Source organism: Plecotus auritus (genome assembly GCF_963455305.1).
Source record: "Plecotus auritus genome assembly, chromosome: 4".
Classification (NCBI taxonomy): domain Eukaryota; kingdom Metazoa; phylum Chordata; class Mammalia; order Chiroptera; family Vespertilionidae; genus Plecotus; species Plecotus auritus.
This window is the reverse complement of record NC_137775.1, coordinates 58,200,684-58,208,988: the sequence shown is the minus strand read 5'-3', so window position 1 is coordinate 58,208,988 and position 8,305 is coordinate 58,200,684. Positions and strand designations below refer to the sequence as shown.

At 41.9% G+C, this 8,305-nt stretch overlaps 1 long non-coding RNA gene across 1 annotated transcript; it reads right to left on the bottom strand.

The window, feature by feature from the left end:
* Positions 1 to 1,802: 1,802 nt before the first annotated feature.
* Positions 1,803 to 4,932, bottom strand: LOC308247513. The gene is made up of 6 exons (XR_013960516.1): positions 4,829 to 4,932; positions 4,267 to 4,313; positions 4,085 to 4,162; positions 3,937 to 4,001; positions 3,655 to 3,723; positions 1,803 to 3,442 (listed from the first exon to the last, which is right to left on the bottom strand). It is a non-coding gene; the product is annotated as an uncharacterized lncRNA (long non-coding RNA).
* Positions 4,933 to 8,305: the final 3,373 nt, after the last annotated feature.

Below are 8,305 nucleotides of genomic sequence, written 5' to 3'. Positions count from 1 at the left end.
TTCTCTTGGTCCATCATTGCTCTGCTTTTCCTGGTTAGTTTATCCATAATTTTGGATTAACCCACTGATCTGCTTTCTGCTCCCAGCCATGCAGACAAGCCCCAATGGGAGAATAGTGAAGGATTATATTCATTAACTGTTACAGTTTTCAGCCTTAGCAGCTCAGCACTACAAGGCAAACATGTAACAAGTCTGTAAATTCCTCTTCTCTAAATCCAGTGTCTGATGAAAACCCTTATAACACTTCCTAAATTTATCTCATTCTGTCCTGAAGACCACATTGCCTCACACATTACAAAGTTGTCATCAGATATTTGCCTAGTTCTCACCCTTGCTTTTCATTCCTGAACTTTACTTTCATTCTAGTTTGTTCCAGATATGGCAGTTGGACTTGACAACAAATTTGTTTCCCAGTTTTTGTCCCTTGGCACAAAACTATCTCTATGATTTGAACTAAACCTGGAATGTCCTACTCTTGGAATGTTCCAGGACTCTTGGACCACTTCTCCTTTCTATTTATATTCACTCCCTTGGTGATCTCATCTAGTATTACGACTTTAAATATACCATCCACATGCTAATTACTTCAATTTTATTTCTCCAGCTCACACCTCTCCCCTTAAACTCCAGACTCAATCTCATTTGGGTTTTTGCCATCTAAAATTTGACATGTTCAAAATCAAGCCTCTACAAGAGAACATTTTTGGGAGAGGACAGTCATTATCTTGACTGTAGTAATAATTTGATGGGTGCATGCCTATGAAAAAACTCAGTGGATAGAGCCTTGGCCTGTAGACTGAAGGGTCCCGGGTTTGATTCCAGTCAAGGGCATATGCCCAGGTTGCGGGCTCCATCCCGTGTGGGGCATGCATGAGGCAGCCGATCAATGATCCTCACATCATTGATGTTTCTAACCCTCTCTCTCTGAGCTCAATATATTAATCCATCTGACTGAAAAAAACAAAAACAAAACCCACACACACCCAAAAACCTCAATTCTGAGACTTAAGTCCTCATTTCCCATTATAACTCAGCCACGTGGCATGCCAGGACCTTAGCAGTGGACAAGTGGTAAGGAGTGTCCAGAACTTGAGACCAAGGAAGTTGGTTATTAAAACCACAATGGTCCATAAAACCAACTTTGCTGTATGTTTTGATGCAATCTCTGTACATAAACACAATTCTAATTATGCTTTTATTAAGTATTTGGACCTGAAATCAAATTTTCGGGAGGAAAAATATAGGGAGGGACTGGCAAAGGACAAGCATACTATCCTAGTAGCCTGGAATTAAAAGGTTCTCACTGGGAAACTGCTGGGAGAACCATAAATACAGCCAAAAGCTTTCATACTGGCTGGGCAAACAGCAAGGATTATAAAGCACATAATCAGTTCAGAGGGCACTTCAATGGGAAGCCAGGCGCAGTAGGATATTGGATTTCTGGCAATGGAACTAATTTTAGAAAGCACCAAATGGTAGGTTTGAACCAACTGAACTTTAAGATAACCTGGGAGCATGGTGTAAGGCAGAGAAAATTCTTACTGCCTAGTTACTAAAGGCAGATGTGTAGATTCTAACTTCTGAAACCAGTCCTAAACAAGCAGGGCTATCAGTGTCATTCTTTTAGGGCTCTAAGCCTTGAGTCTCCATTGAATTCCCTATTAATTTAGAGGGCAAATCCCTCAGGTCTCTAGTCTTGGCCAGTTGCTGCCTGTTTTATTACCAGCCCAGCATTCAAAAACCAGAAAGCTATTTACAGCAAGAACTCTTGTGTGAAATGAAAAATCCCATCCAGGTGTCTACTAAGTTTAAGTCAACTAGTAATTTTAATTAAAGCTGACATGTTGAACTTTCAAGCTAATTACATTAAAATTGTTACCTTTTTGCACCCAACTCATTTCTTGTTCAGGTGTGGATTCTGCAGTCAAGGTTAAGTATGACTACATCAACTGAAAACATGTTTTAGGGAACTCTAATGACTAGCTTCTTATAACTCTAAATAAATCCTTGCTAAAAACATTAGTAAGGCACTTTTCTAACATTTCAGTCTTACTCTCTCCACTTGTCTCAGGTTCTGGAGCATCTTGGCTCAGTGCTTCTATCTAAATCTCAGCTGGCTGAGTCACAAATTCACTTGTTCCATCACCAAAGACACTTTCTCTCCCATAGTACTATCTCTACAGCTTAAAAACTGACAATATTAGAAGATTTTTGCTTTTCACTTTCCTTGGCATTTTATAATACTGACATAGAAGACAGAACCTAATACAATGCAATAAAGTAAATGCACATTATAATTTATTAACTAAGGAAATGTAACTTTACAAGAATTGGGAGAGAAAGAAGCAAAACCAGAGCTGAAGGAAAAGGTCAGAGGGATAATTTTGTCTATTTCACAACTTTGTCTTGCTTTGAAGTTTGTTTGCCAGCTCTGACTAAGGGTAGCCACTTGTCTGAAAGTTTTGTGTGGGATCCCAATTAAGTCTCTTACCATTCATTGTTCACTTAAAATTCACTGTATAACCAAGTATCAGGTAGTTAGGGTCTCTATAAAACCATGAAAGAAATGGATCTATACACTACTTACTGATTTCTAAATACATATAATTAATGCAACTAATGAGGTCACAGCAATGCCATTTAATTATCTTGTATCAGAGCTGCAATATTCAAGAATGCAATTGTTGCATTTTAGACACAATCTCATTGAATCTGGAGGTGTACTTTACCTCTAAGGATTTATCTAAGGTCAGTTTTTCCTCATTCCTCTTGGTAATATCAGGATACTCACAATGTTAATTGATCTTTCTCATTGAAACAAGTCTCAAGGCCCCTTAATTTCCCAAACTGTAGCCACTGTGGAATTTCTTGCACCTGGTTTTATGTGCAGATACCCCAAATACTGAGTGCTTTTAATTTTAGTTCATCATTTTAATATGGGTGCAAGAAACATTTCCATAGCCTTTCCTGAACTTACGGGCTCAAAATAGAACTCTTCTGAGGCAAGAAAACAGCCACACTGTGCCGCCCTCTTTAGTCTCATTATCTCTCCATTTTTCAGTTTAAACATTCTTTCGAATTACAATTATACACCCCCACCCCATTAAACAACGTAAACTTTCACTCAGCTTTAATTACACATTTTACATTTAAATAGTTAACCAAAGGTAAGACATCCAATTATTTGATTACAAGACTCCTTAACTGGGGGAAAAAAAAATCCCATTACAAATACTTAAGCTTGACACGCACTCCTAGAAACAGAGCTAGGATGTAATCTACTAGTTAACAGGTTGTGAGCATCCAGGACAGTGTGACATGACTAAAAATTACTCCAGATAATCTTGATCTGCATGTTTTCTTTCCATGTCCATAAAATGAAGAGTTTTTCCTGATCTCCAGTTTTCCATACAACAGGCAGGTATATCTTGTAACACTAGTCCTAGGAAAAGAAAACACTTCAGATTTACAAACCTACCAAAATCAGAACTTATTAAAATTTATTTCCAAAAAATGCTATTGTCCATATAATGGTCTATCTCAGAAGCCAGATCCGTATTAAGTTTTTTCAACAGAAATTCAGGTTCGGGATAGGATCATCACAGATAAGACCAAGGACACAATATTGACTGTTAAGCAAAATATGTGACTCACAGAAATGGTTACAGCTTAAAAACGCCCTAGCAAACTGGTCTCTTTCAACAGGCAGACAGCGACCCCTCACTGTTGGCAGAGAAAACAAAACACAAAACTATTGTGAGGTAGTTTTCCCCTTGGGTAACAAAAATTTCATTTTTCATACTGGTCTTATTTCAGAAGCCGAATCCGTATATGCTTTTCTTCAGGCAATCAGCTTCGGGATAGGTTTCATCATTGATTAGACCATAAACCAAAACATTAAAAGGCAAGCACTTTCTTGTAAGCCACACCACTTACTTCAAAATGAATCTGACAGCCAGTGACACCCACAGCTTCATTAGTATTTATCAACTCCCAGGATGCTGTTCAAAAACAAAGAAATTTCATTTAGACTACATATAGACTAAATACGCTGAACCAAAATACTAGTCCAACACATACATACCTGGCAACATTGTCAGGTTTTAGTCAGGTAATTTTCCAGCGAATATTCTCCCATAAATTTTGGAATTTTCCTTTGCATCTAGTAAGAAGGAAGCAAATTTCAAATGATGCACCATCTTTTATTTTTGTAAATCAACAGGTTTATCTCTTCTGTTTTAAAACTAAACTCTCAACTGCACTTACCTTAGCATCTTCACGTAACAGCTTCGTTACACCGAGCGCCATTGTTCCTGCGGGGAATCAATATATTTAAAACTAAGCACTAACGGAATAGTTCAAGGTGTTCAGTACTGAAAAAACCTTCCCCCTTTCAGTATTCCTATTTGCACACAGCGCCACCTGGCCACAATACAACTGTCTCCGGCAAAATCAGAGGCTGTCCATTTTGAAATAACCGTTTTATCCGGCGACAGAAGTCACTTGCCTTAAAGTAAAACTGCTAGCCCAAAATCCTGGGAATGTGGTTTTCCTGCCGCTGCTCAGGCTCAGCCAGCCGGCTGCCCAGGTTTAGGAACCAGGCCGCGCGCAGCGCCGATGGCCACCAGCAGCCTCAAGCCTAAGGTCCAAGCCGCAGACACCACGACTCGGGACACGTGGCAACTCGGCTGCGTCTTCCCTTTGCCAGTTCTCAATATAAAACACTGAGCTCACTCAAATCAATAAGCCTCTTCACAATTCTGCAGCTCCCAACTGAAGCCCTGGCCTCCAGTGTCTGCTCGAATCCTCGCCCCCGACACCTACTCACCAAAAACATAGAACGAACCCCCAAGTCCAGACGCAAAAGAGAGAACTGCGCTGCTAGCAGCTCCCTATATAGCCTCTCCCGAGTCAGACCGAGGCCGCCCCTCCCTCGCACAGCCATTGGACGCGAGAGAAGACGGGGGCGTGACCTTTCCTGAGGGAGAATGCGCGTGGCGTCTCTTTTCTTTGGGGGACTCGTTCCGGGCGTGGTGTGCGCTCCGCCCGCCCACAGCTCGCCCGCCCGCCGCGTGCCCGCTCAGTCCTCAGCGCGCGCCCGCTGGCGCGTCGCTCTGGGTCCCTACCGAGTCTGGCTCTACGTGGCGCGGGAGTGGCGCCAGAATTCAAACGAACAGGCGTGGTTGGAGGCAAGGCTACTTACTGCCTGCCGCGAGCCAAGTCCGCCCAGGACGGACTAGACGGCTCGGGATGAGCGTGGGCTTCAGTTTTGCAGTGTAGGGCGGCCTCAGCCTATGATCCACTGGAGAAGTTGGGTTGGCTGGCGCCCGGAGGGAGTTGACGCCCAGCGGCCGCTGCACGCCGGGAAAGAGAAATTGGCGGGTAGAATTGCTCGGGTGAAGAAAGTATGTGAAAGCGCCGCGTTTCTTCTCCGGTCCCCAGGGAGAACACCGCGCCTGCGGAGAGCCGGCCGGCCGCGGAGCACGCGGCCCTGGGCGAGGCCCTATGGCGCCCACCCCACCCCCACCCAGGCTTCCTAGTGGCAGGCGCTGCTGTTACACTCTATTTTCAGCACATAGAATTCTCCCTGAGACAGCAAATCCAATGAGGTAAATATTCCTTTCGCCAGAGGAGAAAACTGAGGCCTAAAGCAGCCAAGTAATTTGCCTAAGTTCACACAACTGAAAAGCTTTGCTATTTTTAATTCCTTTGTATTAAGTTCAAATGAATGCTGGAGAAAGATTAATTTGAGAACGATAGCAGAATACTTTATCCAAATGACACTCAAAAAGTTCTGTAGCAACGGTGTATTAATTATTATGTGCGAGTAAATATATGCATATGTGCACACAAGCACACATGACATTTAAACAGGTCAGCATTTGAAAATGCAAGTCTTCATAGCACTTATTACTAATTCTGTTGCCGTGTTGGATTTTGTCTAAGGAACATGGTTTTGTGCATCGTTCTTTATTCTTCTGCTTAGAACAGTGCCTGGGGAAAAGGCTGAATGAAAGAATGTGATGGGTTTTAGAAAATTAAAGACCAGATTACAGAGTGAAGGATAATAGTGAAAAGCAGATTTCTATAACAGGAATCAAAGTGATGAGGAATTTACTTGCCTTGGCATTATGTGGGGTTTTAGATACTGTTTTGTAGTGTACAATGTAAATTTGCACATTGCTCAAAATAACGAACAATACAGATGTATATAAAAAAATAAAAGTTCCTTTCCATATCATTGGGAGTCTTTTCATATTAACAGTAACCACTATTAACAATTTTTGAAGCTTTCTGTGCATATACAGATGCTCTTTGGCTTATGATGGAGTTACATCCCAGTAAACCCCTTAGTAATTTGAAAATCTCTTTCAAAGAAAATGCTTTTAATACACTTCACCTGCTGAACATCTTAGCTTAGTCTAGCCTACCTTTAATTAGCCTACAGTTAGGCAAAATCATCTAATACAATGAATATAACATGGAGTATTGGTTGGTTATCCTGTGATAGCTTACCTGACTGAGAGATGTAGCTTGCTGCTGTTGGCCAGCATCAGGAGACAGTATCCTAACACATATTGCTGGCCAGGACAACGATCAAACTTCAAAATTAAAGTACAGTTTCTACTAGATTATTATCACTTTTGTACCATTGTAAAGTCGAAAAATTGTAAGTCAAGTAATCATCAGTTGGGAACTGTCTGTACAAATACACTGAGTGGCCAGATTATTATGATCTCTGAACCCATAATAATCTGGCCACTCAATGTGTGAGTGTGTGTGTGTGTGTGTGTGTGTGTGTGTGTGTGTGTATTAGAGGCCCAGTGCATGAATTTGTGCATGCGTGGGGTCCGGTCAGCCTGGTCAGGGGGAGGGGACATGAGCAGTTGGCCGACCTGCCTGCTGGTCGAACTCCTGGTCGAGGGGACAATTGGCATATTAGCCTTTTATTATATAGGATATACACTGAGTGGCCAGATTATTATGCGTTCAGAGACCATAATCTGGCCACTCAGTGTATATGTTCATATTTTTTCACATAAATAGGATCTATATACATTTCTGCAATTTGCTTTGTCCCTTCATAAATGTCATAGACAACTTTTCATATCAGTGCATATAGATCAATATTCCTGTTTATAGCCTGCATAGCATTCAATTGGATGTATCATAATTTATTTAATTATTTCCCAATATTTCATAATAATATTATTGGTGGAGAGAGGTCCTTGTCCATGCCGGTTGCTGGTAGGGGTGGATTTTTTGAGAGCTCCAGAAAAAATTTTCTGAGGCTCTCACGGGAGGATGAGGTATTGTAGAAAGCGTTATTTCTGTGGAATCAAACCCCTGAGTTTCCAACGTCACATTTCCCTTCATCTCCCCAAGGAAGAAGAGTAGCTGTGGCTTCAGCAGAGCTAGAATCAGTCAGTGGCCAGCCAAACATCAGGGTAGCTTAATTTGTGTTCCCAGTTGCAATCCAGTAGTCCATTGTGTGTGGGGTCTGCATGGTCACATGGCTGTGGAGGGAACATAGGCAAATGCAAGGAAGCAGGAACAAAACCAAAGGAACCAGGGAACCAAGAGAGAGAATTCCTTTGTTTGGAGGATTATGTATCCCCAAATTTTCATGGACTTGCAGTGGCCTTGCCTACTCTGGCCAATAATCTCTATTCCCAGGTTTGACTACAGGCAAGTACCTTTCCTATGTCACACCAACTTCACAATACATGCATCTGTCTCCCCTTTGTTGGACCGCTGCCTGCAGTGTTTTTCAGGGAATGGGCCAGGGGTTCCCTGGGGAGTGTGAAATTGCAGCTTTCTGGTGAAGCTGCCCGAATGTCTGGCTTTCTCCTTTTCTCCTTTCCAATTATTATTATTATTTTTTAATTTAATAAATCTTTATTGTTCAGATTATTACAATTGTTCCTCTTTTTTCCCCCATAGCTCCCCTCCACCCCGTTCCCACCCCACCCTCTGCCCATACCTCCACCCCACTGTCCTCATCCATAGGTGTATGACCTTGGTCCAGTCTCTTCCCGCACCCCCACACCCCTTTCCCCCTGAGAATTGTCAGTCCACTCCCTTTCTATGCCCGATTCTATTATATTCACCAGTTTATTCTGTTCATCAGATTTTTTATTCACTTGATTTTTATTTATTTATTTTTAAAAAATATGTTTTATTGATTTTTTTTACAGAGAGGAAGGGAGAGGGATAGAGAGTTAGAAACATCGATCAACTGCCTCCTACACACCTCCTACTGGGGATGTGCCCACAAGCAAGGTACATGCCCTTGACCAGAATC